The sequence below is a fragment of the Dromiciops gliroides genome, chromosome 5, assembly GCF_019393635.1.
Source record: "Dromiciops gliroides isolate mDroGli1 chromosome 5, mDroGli1.pri, whole genome shotgun sequence".
NCBI lineage: Eukaryota > Metazoa > Chordata > Mammalia > Microbiotheria > Microbiotheriidae > Dromiciops > Dromiciops gliroides.
In genome coordinates this window covers 31,466,661-31,483,467 of record NC_057865.1, presented here as the reverse complement: position 1 = coordinate 31,483,467, position 16,807 = coordinate 31,466,661, and the positions used below count along the sequence as shown (strand labels likewise).

At 34.9% G+C, this 16,807-nt stretch overlaps 1 protein-coding gene across 2 annotated transcripts in view; it reads right to left on the bottom strand.

The window, feature by feature from the left end:
* The window catches only part of ZNF385D (zinc finger protein 385D), a 1,003,837-nt gene that overhangs the window by 972,448 nt on the left and 14,582 nt on the right, over positions 1 to 16,807 (bottom strand). The gene's annotated exons all lie outside the window — the stretch shown is intronic.

Sequence of the window (16,807 nt, the reverse complement as noted above, 5' to 3'; positions counted from 1 at the left end):
AGAAAATGGTAAAATACAAAAGAATAATTGATTTCAACAAATTGGCCAACGTCTTAGATTATTCCGACTGAAGGCAGCAAGGTTTCCACTAAGTCCTCGTCCATAGTCTTTCAGGATAGTAATACCTACCCTACCCATAGTCCTTTGCATCAATGTCTAGTTGACTAGAAGGATAACAAAAGGAGAAAGAACTAAAATTCTGATTCCACAAAGATAATGTTAGAACTATACAGAATGATTCTATTCCTATATTTATATAGTTATAATCTAGTAATCTGGTGAAAAGATATTTTATAAATGTGCTGCCTGTGAAGGTAATGGATTAACCCTTGTTAAAAAAAATCTTCAAGCAAAGATCCAAAGACCACTTGTTAGTTAGATTCTAGGGGGGATTCTTCTTGATTGAACTGAGGTCTCTTTCAATTCTAAGATTCTGTGAAATAATCCTTCATCTCCACTGAGGACACAACAAATAAAATAGATGTAAAGTATATGAAGACATATAGATCAGTAATTAAGAACTTCACTTACTTCAAAGGATATTGAATCCTGATATAGATTAACAAGGGAAATGATGGGATCTGTGTTATTAAGGAGAATCTATAAATATGTTTAATTGATTGATGGTTGTTTTTTTTTTTTTTTTACAAAGAACTTATTTTTAACTCTGGCTAAGTCATTTTACCTCTTAAGGTCTGTTTCCTTACTTCAAAATGAGGGAGCTAAACTAGCTGCCCATCAGGGTCCCTTCTTGTTTGGACAAGTTGCAGTCCACTGGTTCTGCTCTGAACATTAAGTAAGTCTATTTGGAAGTAATGGAATTTATTTCATAGGTTCTTTCACAAATATCTTTCCAATGAACCCAAAGGAATTTTTCATATATTTTATTTAGACAAATGTTATCTGATGGGCCTTTCTTATAAAGGCACATATAAAATCATTTCATATAATGTTATTAGCATTGTTTAATCATAGTATTAATTATGTTAATACTATTAATGATGCCCATTAATAACACTATAAATATTAATAATATTCTACTAGATATAATAACCAATCATCATCATCAAGTTGTGAAGAATCTGAGAAATGGAGTTGAAATATTTCTGCCTCTAACTACCTTTATGCACATAATTTACCATGGATGGACCACAATTTCCTCATGAGTAAAATGAGAGGGCTAGATTAGATGAACTTTAAGATCTCTTCCTAAATCTGTAATCCTATGACCCCAAATGCCTCTTATAATCTTTTTTTTTTTTTTTGCAGGGCAATGAGGGTTAAGTGACTTGCCCAGGATCACACAACTAGTGTTAAGTGCCTGAGTCCAGATTTGAACTCAGGTCCTCCTGAATCCAGGGCCTGTGCTTTATCCACCGTGCCACCTAGCTGCCCTGCCTCTTATATAACTTCATAAAAATGCCTTATTTTCTCAGAATGAATTAGGTAGGATATGATTGCCTAAAATTACTATGAGAAGTTTGTTGGGACTAAGAAATCTTTGTTGTACAAATCTTTAAGATTTAGAGAAAGATAAAGTTGTCTGTCCATTTAAGTGGTGGTATGTCATGAAAAGCAGCTTTCTTCTTTTTTTGGAGGGGGGAGGGTCTGGGGGTGGTTATATATCCTTTTGGTATGTTGGGTTTATATATCTTTTTTTTTTCCTTAGAGTGAAGAAGAAAATTTTCACTAGAGGCAGGTAAGTGGTACAGTGTATAGAATGCTGAGTCTGGAAGTCCTTGAGTTCAAATTCAGCCTCGGACACTTACTAGCCATGCAACGCTGGGAAAGTTCCTTTGACTCAGTTTCCTCATCTGTAAAATTGAGATAATAACACCTACCTGACAAGATTATTGGGGCAGCTAGATGGTACAGTGAATAGAGTATCCAGCCTTGGAGTCAGGAGAACCTGAGATCAATCTGACCTCAAATACTTACTAGGTGTATCACCTTGGGCAACTCACTTAACACTACTTGCCTCGATTCCTCTTCTGAAAATGAACTGGAGAAGGAAATGGCAAACCACTTCAGTATCTTTGCCAAGAAAAGCCAAGTGGGGTCATGAAGAGTTAAACACGATTGAAACAACTCAACGACAACAAAAGCACAAGATTATTGAGAGAATCAAATGAGATAATATTTGTAAAGTGCTTGGAACAGTGTCTGACACATAATAAGCACTAGGTAAGTATTAGCAATTATTTTTATTAATGTCCATAATATTATCATAACCCCGTTTGTGATTTTCCAAAGACAAAACGGTTACTTCTTAAGCTATTACAAAAAAGTCAATGTGGAAAGCAGCAGGAGAACAAATGCTCAGTCTTCATTTATCCAGAAGCATCAGAGAGTGAAGCAGCCCACAAAAACAATCAAGATGAATTTAGATTACTCTTTTAAGTGCCAAAAATGGATTTTAACCATTGTTAATGGAAATATTTCTCAAATGTACCTCTCTCCTCTTAAATAGATCATAATGAACAGGTTACATTTTCTTAGGAACATTCATCATTGTACTGTAATATTGTGATGCCCTCAAGGTTCTTGAGATAACAATAACAATCATGCTAGCTGACATTTAAATGAGGATTTAAATTTTGCAAAGACCTTTACAGACATTCTTTCCCAGCATTCTCACAACAATATGAGGTAGGTGCTATTAATATTCCCATTTAATATTTGAAGCAAGGGAGGTTTCCCCCCAAGAGGTTAAATGACTTTCCTGAGGTCTTGCATTGCTTGAGCATGACTCTGAACTCAGATATGGCTGATTTCAAATCCAGCACTCTATCTGCTGATAAAATAAATAGACACAAGTGAGATCTGCTTTAGGCTTCTCTTGTTTGCATATTACAGCCTTTCGTCTTGGTATAAGATTATAATTTTTCCTTAACAGTATAGTCCTAATAGTGTCAACTTAGCCCTTTCTGGATTTCCAATTCTTGGCTTTTAATCTTCTGGGAAACATGAAATTCAATTTTGTTAGAATTATATTTAAAATAAGAGTAAGCAGGCTGTTCTTGATGCCAAAGGGACTCTTTCACAAATAAGAAACACATAATTTGGATCAATTTCATCTTCCCAGTCACCTCTTTTCTTTATTACTGATTCTTCCATAAATTTTGAATAATTTCATTGGTGTAAGGAAATTCATCCTAAAAATACAAATTGAGAAGTAGTTTACAATCTATAATGTCAGAGAATAGCCTTGGGCATTGGCAATTTAAATGTGCTTCCCAAGGTCACACAGATGACATATTCAAGTTGGGATTTGATCCATGATCTTCATAACTCAGAAGACAGATGTGTCTATTCACTAAGCCTCACTGCCAATACAGAGTCTTTACAAATACTGTATGTTGATAATTAGGATCTTTTCTCTTTGGCTAGCTTCCATTCTCTCTCCTACCCACTAATCCTATAATTCAAGAACAAAAGATCCCAGGGACTAAAACTGAAATGGGAGTATCCCCTACAATAAGAAGAGGTAAAGACTTTTGAGAGCTATATCCAAGAGTCCATAAGCAAAAATAATGGGGAGAATTGCTTCTTTTCTTTTTTTGGGGGGGAGGCAGTTGGGGTTAAGTGACTTGCCCAAGGTCACACAGCTAGTAAGTGTCAAGTGTCTGAGGCTGGATTTGAACTCAGGTCCTCCTGACTCCAGGGCTGGTGTTCTATCTATCCACTGTGCTACCTAGCTGCCCCAGGCAGAATTATTTCAATGACAAGCTCTAGGACATAACTTACTTCCCTATATCTGTGTATATATGTGTGTATTCACATGCACATATGTATTTATATATACATTTGTATATATCTGCATATATAAATATTCTTTATGTCTATATAAATAAAAGTGTATGTATCTATACCTAGACTGATATCTCAATAGCTATAGCTATATCCATCTCTACATCTATATCTATACCTATATCATCCGGATCTTTACTCATCTATACCTATACTTATACCTATATCTATATCAAGATCAATATATTGAGGGGAGAGAGAGTCCAGGCCTTTGATTTATCCCAATATGGAAGTTCCTTCCACCAGTGTCAATAACCAATCTTCTGTAGTGTCTGGCCTTAGTGAACTTTCTGAAGCAAGGAAAAGTACCTTGGCCAGGGTCATACAACCAGTATGTACCATAGGAGGTACCTGAATCCATGTCTTCTTAACTCTAAAGTCAGCCTCCTATCTATCCATTATACTGCATTTTCTCTCCCTTTTCATAGAGCAGACACCTAATTAAGGTACGTGAAGCTGAATATTGAAGAATTCTGCTTCCTCTCTCCCTGAAAATTATACCCTAATTTACTGTATCCCCATCCCATTTTTACCTTTTCTTCAAATTTAATTCTGAAAATATCAAATGCATAATTAAATACAATAGAGTAAGAATTTCAAATAGCCCAAATGTACCATTTTAAAAGTACTTTGCAACTGGGATTAAACAAAGCAGCTAAATGACATGTCTTTTTTTTCTTCTTTTGTTGTCATTGCATTTTATTACACATTCCTAAGGGAAAAGACTAACTCTATATGGAGTTTTAAATTTTGTATTAAAATTTTATGGAGTTCCTAAATAGATAGTTTTAGTAAATAGTCATTTTATAAGACCATTGATAAATCAAAGATCTTTGATTTTGTCTGGACAGATCACAAGCTGCCAATAAATTCAGAGAAATTGAGAACACTGTCTGAGATTCAGGGGGAAATGAGTGACTGGGCCAGGATCACACTAGCAGAAAATTTTAGGATTTAGACCTAGATCTATCCAACAATCTATTCAATTGCCATAAAGACTCCCTGCTTGAGGAATTTAAAAAAAAACATACCTGACCCCTGCTCTTTACATGCTTGGATTTTAAATGAGGAAGAAGAAAGTCACTGCTAACAAAAACAAGAACCCATGCTCAAATTCTACTTTAGAGTGAGCACTGTTATTATTAAAGGCACATGCCTTTTCATTCCATAAAGTTAATGCATTAGGAGCTTCCAAATGGATAATCATGATGTAATATCTATAATATAATATTTAACTGGACATAAAAATTAGTAAAGACTTTTTATTTTCTGAATATAGGTTGTAAACTTAGAGCATCTTGCAGCAAATTGAGCTGAAATAACAAAAATAAAAGCATATCCATTGTAAGATCAAAGGATACAGATTCCATCTGTTAAGTATTTTGTGCAAGTGTGAGAATGTGTGGAGGGCACATTGCATGGGACTGTCGTTTTATTGGCTAAAGCAACATGTGGCTTAAAAAGTTAGGCTTTAGCGACTATTTGGGCAGAAAATGGAAATCAGGGAGACCGAGTTATACAAATATTCATAGCTGAACAGATACATACATCCCTGGCTAGAGATATTTTGTTTATTGCTTTTAGTAAGAATTTAGTAAATGTTCTAGACATAACTGAAAAACAATAAAAAAGAGAATTCTGAAGCAGTAGGGATAGTAAGTTTTCTTTTTTCCCCTTGAGTAAGAAGAGAAAATGTACATAAGAAAAAGGGATGTATTGATGGCAATTTGATTCAATTGATTATATATTTGTTAAATACGTATTCTGAAGACCATTGAGTAGGGTTCTTGGAAAGAGAGAAAGTTTTAACAATGCATTTGCCAGGTACTGTGATGCTGTTCTTGTGAAAAATATATTGAGATCAAGGCAAACTGATATTAGAGTTAGTGGCATAAAGAAATGGCTGAAGAACCAAGCCCAACTTAGAAGATGGTTCCTAGGGAAGTGTCAGAGGGATTTCCAGTGACTTAAATTATAAATGGCATGCTTATGAAAATGCCCAGGAGGGACATTTAATGGGACAAATGACAGGACTGGAATCCCCAAATATCTTGATGAACAAGAGCAGAATGATCAAACACACATTCCCAAGTGCAGACAGAACCAGATTACACTGTAACTGGGAAATATTTCACAAAATAAATAAAAATACAATAGAATATAGATAATATTAAGGCCATTTCTAAGTTACTATACAACCCACAAGAATTCTTATGTATTGTTTAGAGGCTCCCACATTTATTTGACGCTACTAGGCTGGAACATTTGGTCAAATCTGACCCAATTAAATATAGTAGGGATAAAAAACATACATTCAGGGTCAAAAACACAATTTCAGAAGAACAAGATGGGAGAGAACTGATGGGTTAATAACATGCTGGAAAAAAAAACAAATAACAAAAGGGTTTTGTTTTGTTTTTGCGGGGCAATGAGGGTTAACTGACTTGCCTAGGGTCACATAGCTAGTATCAAGTGTCTGAGTCATGATTTGAACTCAGGTCCTCCTGAATCCAGGGTCCATGCTTTATCCGATGTACCATGTAGCTGCCCCCAAAATGATTTTCATAGATTGCAAGGTTGAAATGAATCAGCATTGTGGTATGGCTCCCTGAAATGTTAAGACACTCTAAGGCCACATTAAGAGCATCATGGTATAGAGATAAGATGGTCTAATCCTTCTGTATTCTACCATGATAAGATTAGAAACTGTGTTTTTGGTTCAGTAGTAATGATATTGGTAAACTGAAAAGTAGAGTCCAGAGCAAGGCAAAACAGGTTGGTGAAAAGGCCTCAATATCATGTCACATGACATAAAAGAACTAGAGATGTTTAATATGAAGGGTCGGAGAAAGGTTCCAGGTGTGCATTGTTATGAAGAAAGGGGATTTGACTTGTCCTCCTCAATCCAAGAAGGCAGAACTATGAGTAGTAAGTAGAAGGGACAAAGATACAAATATAGCCTTCACAAAAGGGAACAGAAAGCATATTTCATAATCATTGAAACTATTTCCCTCACTGGAGATGAGTGATGTTAAAAATGGGATTCTTATTCAGGGATGAGTTGGACAAAATGGCTTCAAAATTTTCTTTCAACTCAGTTTTGTGAAAATTTAAATAAGTGTTCCATGGATGTTACAGAATAATAGTGAGTTATATATAATTATGATATAAAATAGGTACAAGCACCATGGGATTGAAAATAAAGTGATAAGTGAAGCCCAAGGAATCCTATACATGTTACTTAAACTCTCTGAGACTCAGTTTCCCCATCTGTAAAAAGAGGAAGCTGTACTCAATGGCCTCTAAGGTCCCTTTCAACTCTAAGTCTATGATCCCATGATTATAAGATGATAGGATCATAGTTCTAGAGCTAGAATGGTCCTATAGGATCATAGAGAAGAGCCAGAAATGGCCTTGGATTTCAAAAAGCCCATTCCCCACCTTTTCCTCACATGAGTCAACCATGATTCAGGTAGATAACGTGATTGCCCAAAGATCACAAAGTAGTAAGTAGCAGTAGCAGCCCCATTTTTAACTCGGGCATTATGACTTCAAATTCAGTAGTCTTTCCATCTAGCTGTACTACCTGGAGAAAGGTAAAGGTTATTGCCTTCTGTTAGGAATGTGTTTGACGGGATCGGGGCAATGTTTATGGAGAAAATGACAGTTGAGTTGGGCTTTAAAATTTTAGAAAGAATTCAGTGGGAAAAATGAGGCAGGATAAAGTGATATAAAGTGTGGCTGAGGAAAAGCACAACATCAGTTGTTCAATTTCCTCAGAGATAATAGTCTTCATATCACTGAGAGCTTGAATTCTTAGTGATTTATATTTGCTTAACTCTGGGGTTGCAAAGAACCTTGTGCATGTCATTTCAATTGAGACTCACAGCAGGTCTTAAAAAAAACAGGAAAATGAGACTCATCAGAGGTTACATACCTGGCAAAAGCTAATTCAGCTGGTGAGAGATGAAACCAGGTCTTGAATCTAGTTCTGACATGTTCAACTACCCAATACCATTTCCTCTCTCAGACTGATTCTTAGTGTCATCATCACTAAGGAAACAGGAAGACCTGTACCTCTGACAACCCATAGCAACATGACCCTGGAAAACTCACAACCTCTCTGTGTCTCAGGTTTCTCTTCTGTAAAGTAGGAATAATAATAGAGGGGCAGCTAGGTGGCGCAGTGGTTAAAGCACCAGCCCTGGATTCAGGAGGACTTGAGTTCGAATCCAGCCTCAGACACTTGACATTTACTAGCTGTGTGACCCTGGGCAAGTCACTTAACCCCCATTGCCTCACCAAAAAAAAAAAAAGAATACTAGAACTTGCACATATGGACAGGATTCTTCTGAGGCTCAAATGACATGACATATGAAAGAATTGTGCTGACTAGGAGGCATTATATAAATATGAAATATTATGAACTATGGAAATATCAATAGGATTCCATTTATTTAAGAAAAATACTTCAAATACTATGACATAGGAATCATAGAATCATAGATTTAAAAGCTAAGAAGAACCTTAGAGGATATCAAGCTGATCTTCATTTTCAGACAAAGAAACCTAGAGAGGTTAGTTGACTTGACTGCTTTTGCCCAACTGATAAATGCCAGAACCAAGATGTGAACCCAGACCCTCTAACAGTAAATTCAAATATCTTTCCACTTCACTGCCCTGTCATCCACCACCAAAGAGGACAGGATTTTAATCTTTAAAGTCTTACCTCTTGAGTAACTTAAAGATGGAGAAAGGGAATGTGAATATAAACTAAATACAAAACTGTTTCCCAATAGCAGTGCTTAATGAATTTAGAGAAATTAAAGCTCTCATTTTAGGCAACTAGTTGGTGCCATAGTACATAAAGCACTGGGCCTATAATCACAAAGTCCTGGGTTCAAATCCAGCCTTATACGCTCACTAGCTGTGTGACCCTGGGCAAGTCACTTAACCAATTTTGCCTCAGTTTCTTCATCTGTAAAATGAACTGCCAAAAGAAATGGAAAACTAGTCTAGAATTTTTGCTAAGAAAACTCCAACATGGAATCCCCTGAGAGTTAGAAGTAAGTGAAATGACTTAACAACAACAAAGCCCTCATTTAGATATCATTGAGTAGAATGTAAGGCCTAGCTTCATAAACTATGTGTTGTGACCCCATATGAGGTCACATAACTGAATATGGGGGTCACTGCAGCCTTGGTTCTGAACACTCAACATGTGCACTTTGCACTGTGCATGTTGTCATGGGGTCACATAAAAGTTTCTTTGGTGAAAAGGAGTCATGAATGGAAAAAGTTTAAGAAACCCTGATGTAAAGTAGGTCTTCAATTAATGATTTCAAAAGGAAATATATGAAGTATAAAATACCAAACATAAGAGAAATAAAAATCAAGGACTTCTTCATTAAGTGAGCAAAAGTCTACATGCAGACAACAGCAGCTATGCAGAGATGATGAGAAATTAGGTTCTAAGTTATAGTTGGTTCTCTGCAATTATTTTGAACACAATAATTATATTTAAAGTAGTAGAAATACACATCAGAATAAAAGAAGTATATTTGCATCATCTAGTAGTTCACACACATAATTATATGGTTCCTTTTTCTGACTCTGACATGAAGCTTTTAACAGCAGAAAACCAGGCCACAGGGTATTATTATCACACAGTCTTGAACCAAATGAGAACATTTCTACCCTATATCAATTTAAGAAGTTACAAAGTTAAGTAACCTGCAACTATAGCAATTAATAAATATCTGTTTTATTATATATTGACTTATCCTCACCACTGCATGTACACACATATAGACATACATTCCACACAAGGTCCAGCTCAGCTTGGCATAGTCAATCAAATATTAGTCTTTGATTCAAATACTGCCTTTAACACTTACAACCTGTGTTCATCCTTGCTAGATCACTTAACATTTCTAGGTCCCAGTTTTTTTCTTCTATAAAAGGAAGGAGCTAGTGATTGATTCTAAGGTCCTAGTTCTATATTTATGCTCCTGTACTATATGACCTTTAAAACATCATTACCATCAATCATGCCTCATTCAAGTAAAATCCTGATCAACTGTTAGATGCTTAGGTAGCAGACTCTTTCAACTTTCTTAATCCATGTGATGAAGAGTAGTTAAAAGTCAAGAAATAAGCTGGAAAAATGAGAAAGTAAACAAAAAAAACTAACCAGAGAAAATTATTATGGTGACAGGGGAGATCAAAACACCCTCAAGAAAACAAAAAACATTAAAGTCAAAACAGATACATGCAAAATCTCAAAGAAAAATGTCAATTGGATATGAATACAAAAAGAATTCCTAGAAGAGCTCAAAATAGATGTTCAAAATAAAATAAGAACAGTAGAGGAAATATTTTTAAAAAAGAAACTGAGAGTGATACAAGAAAATTGTCAAAAGAGAGTCATCAGAGTTGGCTCATGGAGGGAATAACATTCACATGCAGTTGGGAGGAGTAACCTATTTAACCCTACAGGAAAGTATAAGGGGAAGAGGATAAGGAAGGAAGGGTGAAAAAAAGGGAGTGCAGAGTAGGGGAGGGGACAGTCAGAAGTAAAACACTTTTGAGGAGGAATAGTTTAAAAGAAGATAGAAAATAGAGTAAATATCATAGAATAATTTTTATTATATGAAAGCCTTTTAATTTCATATAATAAAAATTATCCATTTTATTTCCCCCCCCCAAAAAAAAGAGAGTCAACAGCTTGCTAAAAGAGGCATAAAAGAATTTTGAAGAAAAAGACACCTTAAAAAACAAAATCAGCCAAATGGTAGAAAGGGGAGGTGATAGAATGGAGGGGGGATCAAGGCAGTCAGTAGGTAGAAGCAAATTAGACTGTTGAGGACAGCCAGGGGGAGAGAGAAACAGAGAGATAGAGAGAGAAGATGGAGAGAGAAGGGAAGGGATTATAGGAAAGAGCCTTGGGGGAGCACCCTCAGGTAAGAGATATGGTATTTGGATGTTTAACCAGCAAAAGGAGTCTGAGAAGTAATCAGTCAGAAGGTAGAAGGAGTAATGTCACCCAAACTCAGAGAAGGGTGTGTGCACAGGAAACTAAATAATTAATCCTAAAGAATGAATGGTTCAAAGAACAAATCGTGGGATTAATAAATTTCATTAAAGAAGACGACAATTAGACAACATATAAAACTTTATGGGATGTAGCCAAAGTAGTACTTTGGGAGGTTTTTTTTTTTTAATGTTTTAAATGCTTACATTAATAAAATAGAGAGAAAAAAACATATCAATGGGGTAGGCATGCAACTAAAAAGAACTAGAAAAAATAAAATTTTAAAATCCCACATTAAACATCAAATTGGAAACCTTCAAAGAATTAGTAAATTTGAAAGAAAACTATTGAACTAATAAACAAAACTAAAGACTAGCGTTCTGAAAAAAATAAATGGCTAATTGGATTTAAATAAAAAAGAAAGAAGAATAACAAATTATCAGTATTAAAAGTGAAAAGAATTAATTCACCACCAAGGAAGAGGAAATTAATTATTTGGAGTTATTTTACTTAATTCATGCCAATAAATCTGACAATTAAAATTAAATGGATTAATAGTTACAAAAATATAAATTGCTCAGATTAACAGAAGAGGAAATATAGTATGAAAGAAATTCAACAAGTCATAAATGAGTTTCCTAAGAAAAAATCCCCAAGACTAAATACATTCACAAGTGAATTCTACCAAATATTTAAAGAACAATTAATCCTACTACTTCATAAGCTATTTGGAAAAATACTAAAAGAAGAAATCCTACCAAATTCATTTCACAACAAAAATATGGTGCTAATACTTAAACCAGGAAAAACAAAAATGGAGAAGGAAAACTAAAGACCAATTTACCTAATAAATACTGATGCAATTTTAAAAAAATAAAACACTAGCAAGGAAATTGCAGCAATATATCATAAAGAATATACACTATGACCAAGTGGGATTTATACCAGGAATTCAGGCTGGGTCAGTATTTAGGAAAACCATCAGTATAATTGACCATGTCAATAACAAAAAATCATATGATTATCTCAATAGATGCAGAAAAAGCTTTTGAAAAAATGTAACACTCATTCAAAATATAACATTCACCAGAAAGCATAGGAATAAATGGAGTTTTCCTTAAAATGATAAGTAGTTTCTATCTAAAACCATCAGCAAGCAATTTCTGTAATGGGAATGAGCTATAGGCTTTCTCCATAAGATGAGTGGTGTAGCAAGATACCCATTATCAACACTATTATTCAATATTGTACTAGAAATGCTAACTAAAGCAATAAGGCAAGGAAAAGAAATTGAAGGAATAAAAATAGGCAATGAGGGAACCAAACTATCACTCTTTCTTTGCAAATGTTATGATGGCATACTTAGAGAACACTAAGAAATCAACCAAAGAAAAATAGTTGAGACAATAAACCAGTTTTAGCAAAGTTGTATGATATGAAATAAAGCCACATAGATCATCATCATTTCTATATATTACCAACAAATCCAGGAGGAAGAGATAGAAAGAGATATTCCATTCAAATAACTTCAGTCATCACGAAATACTTAGGAATCTACCTGCTGAGGCAAACTGAGAAATTATATGGACACAATTAAAAAAAACACTTTTCATACAAATAAAATCAGATCTAAACAATTGGAGAAATAATCATTGCTCATGTGTAGGACAAGCCAATATAATAAAAAGGAAAATTCTACATAAATTAATTTATTTGTTCAGTGCCATAACAAAATACATACATATATATATATATATATATATATATATACATGTATATATATATACATGTATGTATTTATTTTAGTGAGCTAGGAAAAAGAAAAACAAAATTCATTCAAAAGAACAAATGATCAAGAATACCAAAGGAATCAATGAAAATAAATGTGAAAGAAGGTGGCCTAGCACTACCAGATTTCAAAATACATTACAAAGTGGTAATCATCAGACCAATCTGGTATTTTTGCTAAGAAATAGTGTTGCGTATCAGCAAAATAGATTAGGTATACAATACACAGTACTAAATGACCATAGTAATCTATGTAATCTAGTAAACTCTGAAATAGTACTTCAGAGTTGTTTTAATTGATCATTTCCTTAATAAATAGTGATTTAGAGCATTAAAAAAATAATTTTTAATCCTTGTTCCCTAAGGCATCTGTTACTTTAGATAGTGCATGAAAACATCCTTAGTGGAACATAATCAATTGTTTCTTGTAGTCCTTTACATTTTATTTTTGTATTTAAAAACATCTCTGTGAGAAGAGTTGTACTGAATTGTATTGGACTGACAAAGAAGTCCATGACACAATAAAAGGTAAGAACTCTCCCCCTGGGGAATCTCTTCTAAAGTTTAATTGCTACAGTATTTTCAACTTCGGGAGGAATCTCATATCCCATTGTTCAAGTTACATGAGACTCCAAACCCTCTGATTTCAATTTCTTGCTCCAGTTCCTAACCAATGCAATCAGCTACCCTCTTTCTGACAGTGGGTAAAAAGAATGATGCTTATATACTCCTTGTCCAGAATCTAAACCTGTGGTTAACCACCAGGATCTAATTGTTGAGTAGCATGGGAAACTGTAATTAGGAAGAGACCTCTAAGCAGAGTAGATTTCAAAGCAAACAATTTTGAACCACCATCCAGAAGAGATGTGAAAGCCTGGGGAGTGCTTGTGTTCATACTAGGTAATGAGGCCTGAGAGAAAGAAACAGTCTTCTAAAAACCTGCAAGAGAAATTCTGCTCATTGTGAAACACAATAACAATGGGAGATTTGGAAGAGACCTTAAATGTCACCTAGTCCAACACCCTCGTTTCACAGAAAAGGAAACTGAGGCAGAGCAAAAGGAAAATGGTTTAGGGAAATTAACTGATTCATTAATTGAGTGATTGATTGATTAAATTAATTAAGGTAAGAGCAAATATCAGAGCTAGAAACCCAAGTATCCTAAAACCAAATCTAATATTATACTTTTATATACCCATTTCAAGATAATAAATATTCATCAAATCCATACTACATACAACGTACTATGCTAGGCAATAAAGTCACAAAGATAAACCAGAAACATATTACCTGTTCTTGAGGTAGCCTGGTAGTATAGTGAAGAGACTGCTAGATGTAGAGTCAGGCCATTCTGAGTTCAAATCTGACCTCAGACATTTACTAGCTGTGAAATCCTGAGCAAGTCACTTAACTTGTCTGCATCGCTTTCATCTGTTCAGTCGTTTTTTAGTTGTGTCCGATTACATGACCCATTTGAGGCTCTCTTGGCAAAGATACTGGAATGGTTTGTCATTTCCTTTTCCAGCTCATTTTCAGATGAGGAAACTTAGGCAAACAGGGTTAAGTGACTATCCCAGAGTCACACAGCTAGTAAGAGTCTGAGGCCACATTTAAACTCAGGAAGTCTCCCTTACTCCAAGCCCAGCATTCTATCTACTGTGTCTCCTAGCTGCCTGAAAATGAGGATGATAATAGCATCTTCTCAAAGTTGTTCTAAGGGATAAATGAGATAATGATTCTAAAGTGCTTCGCAAATATTCAAATGCTTCACTGTTATTTTTATTGTACACCATAGTTCTGCAAAAAATCTTAGAATCAAAAAGGCGCAGTAGACAAAAGCACTAGATTTGGAATTATAGGACCTTATTTTTCACACCACCTCTGTTTTCTGTTAGCTATGTGACCTTGGGCAAGCCACTTTACCACTCTACGACTCAGTTTCTTCATCTGTAAAATGAAAGGGGTGAGACTAAATGACCTAAAAGCTATTTTCCAGGTCTAAATTCATGATTTTAGAATTACCTTCATGAGAAAGGGAAGAACTTAATTTGACTCCCCTCCCAACCACTCAGAAATTCAGACAAATGGCCCCTTTCTTTTGGCTTCTAGGCCTCATCAATAGTGGCTACAGGAAATCAAATTCAATATTACGTTCTTTGAACATAATCAATAACTATTGAAGAATTGCAAACCCAATAAAGTTGAGTTTCAACTCCATCCTTCCCTTACTCAAACAATAACATTTCTTGCCTGAGAAAAAGAAAGGCAGAAATAGGGGAAACTCTCCAGAACAGAAAAATAGTTTTGAATTAAACTGTTCAAAATAATTATAAAATAAACTGATTAAAGATAATTCTCTTTCGAAGGATTTTGAACTTAAAGTGAGTATAGGCAATATAGACTAGACCTATATTTCTTTCATGTAAAACAGTGGTCCTCAAATTCTTTCTTCTCGTGATCTCTTTATATTCTTAAAATTTACTGATGTCTCACCAAAGAGCTTTTTTTTATATAGGTCATATCTACCAATACTTACTATACTAGAAACTAAAACATCTTAGTATTATTATGAAAATAGTTTTGGCCTTGTTAAACTCCTGAAAGGGTTTATAAGATATCCAGGGATGCCTGGAGGAGTACTTTTTTTAAAAATTAATTTATTTATCTACTTATTTATTTATTTGTTCATTCGTTCATTTGTTTGTTCATCTGTCCATCTATTTATTTAGTCAGTTAGTTTTCATTCATTCATTCATTTCTTCATCTATTCATCTATTTATCTATTTGTCTATCTATTTATTTATTTAGTGGGGTAATGATGGTTAAGTGATTTACCCAGGATCACACAGCTAGTAAGTATCAAGTGTCTGAGGCAAGATTTGAACTCAGGTCCTCCTGAATCCAGGGCTGGTGCTTTATCCACTGGACCCAGTGCTTTATCCACCTAGCTGCCCCTGGAGTGCTCTTTAAAAAGCACTGAGAGAATTGCCATGTGAAGAAACTACTTTTCATACCACATAGCTACCTTCTTATAACTAAATAATATTAGGCAGCTAAAAGGTACCTTGGACAGAGAACAAGACCTTAAGTCAGGGACTCCTAAGGTCAAATCATATGTGTGACCCTAAGAAAATCAATCAAACTCTGTCTGACTTAATTTCCTCATCTGTAAAAAGAAGATACTACCTGCCAGGGTTGTTAAGAAGATAAATTGAGATAATGTTTGTAAAGCATTTTGTAAACTCCAAGTACTATATAGATGCTAATTAGATATTAGAGTTGCCTAAGGCACTAAGAGCTTAAGTGACTTACTTACCCGGGGGATCATAGTCAGTATGTAATAGAGTCAGAGTTTGAACACAGAGTTTGTTCCTGATTTTGAGGCTAGTTTTATATATAGTATAAGGCAGCCAGGTGGCATAGTGAATAGAGCATCAGGCCTGGAGTCAGGAAGACTTAAATTCAAATATGGCCTCAGGCACTTAGTAGCTGAGTGACCCTGATCAAGTCACTTAAGCAACCCTGTTTACTCCAGTTTTCTCACCTGTAAAATGATCTAGGGGTAAAAAATGACAAACCATTCTAATATCTTTGCCAAGAAAAGCCCAAATAAGGTCACAAAAAATAGTATACCACTAAAAAATGACTGAACGAGAACAATTCTATGGAGTATATCATGCTGCCCGCCATAATGGTAGAAGAGCAAGGTGGGACTTCTAGATGATGGAATCAAACAAAGTTATTGAGAATTTCCAGTGAAATGGAAATTAACTGTGTGACCCATATGAACAATTTTAAATAAATATACAAGACCAGGCAAACTGTTTGGCTACCATCTAGCTTCTTGAAAGAGTTGTATGATTAGGGTTTCCTTAGTCCATATATATATTCCAAACTACCAGGGACCTTAGAGGCCATCTAGTACAACTCTGTAATTTTATAGATGAGGAAACTGAGGCTACAGAGACCAGGTGACTTAGACTCATGGATGTATAGTCTGAAGGAACTTCAAACGTCATGGAGTCTGCCTGCCTTTCTCATTTTACAGATGAGAAAATTGAGGCACAGGAGATTAGGTGATTTAGGATTATATAGAAAGTTATAAGAGATCTCAGAAACTTTCTATGTCAACCTCTTCATCTTACCATTGGGGACACTAAGACCAGAAAGATTGAT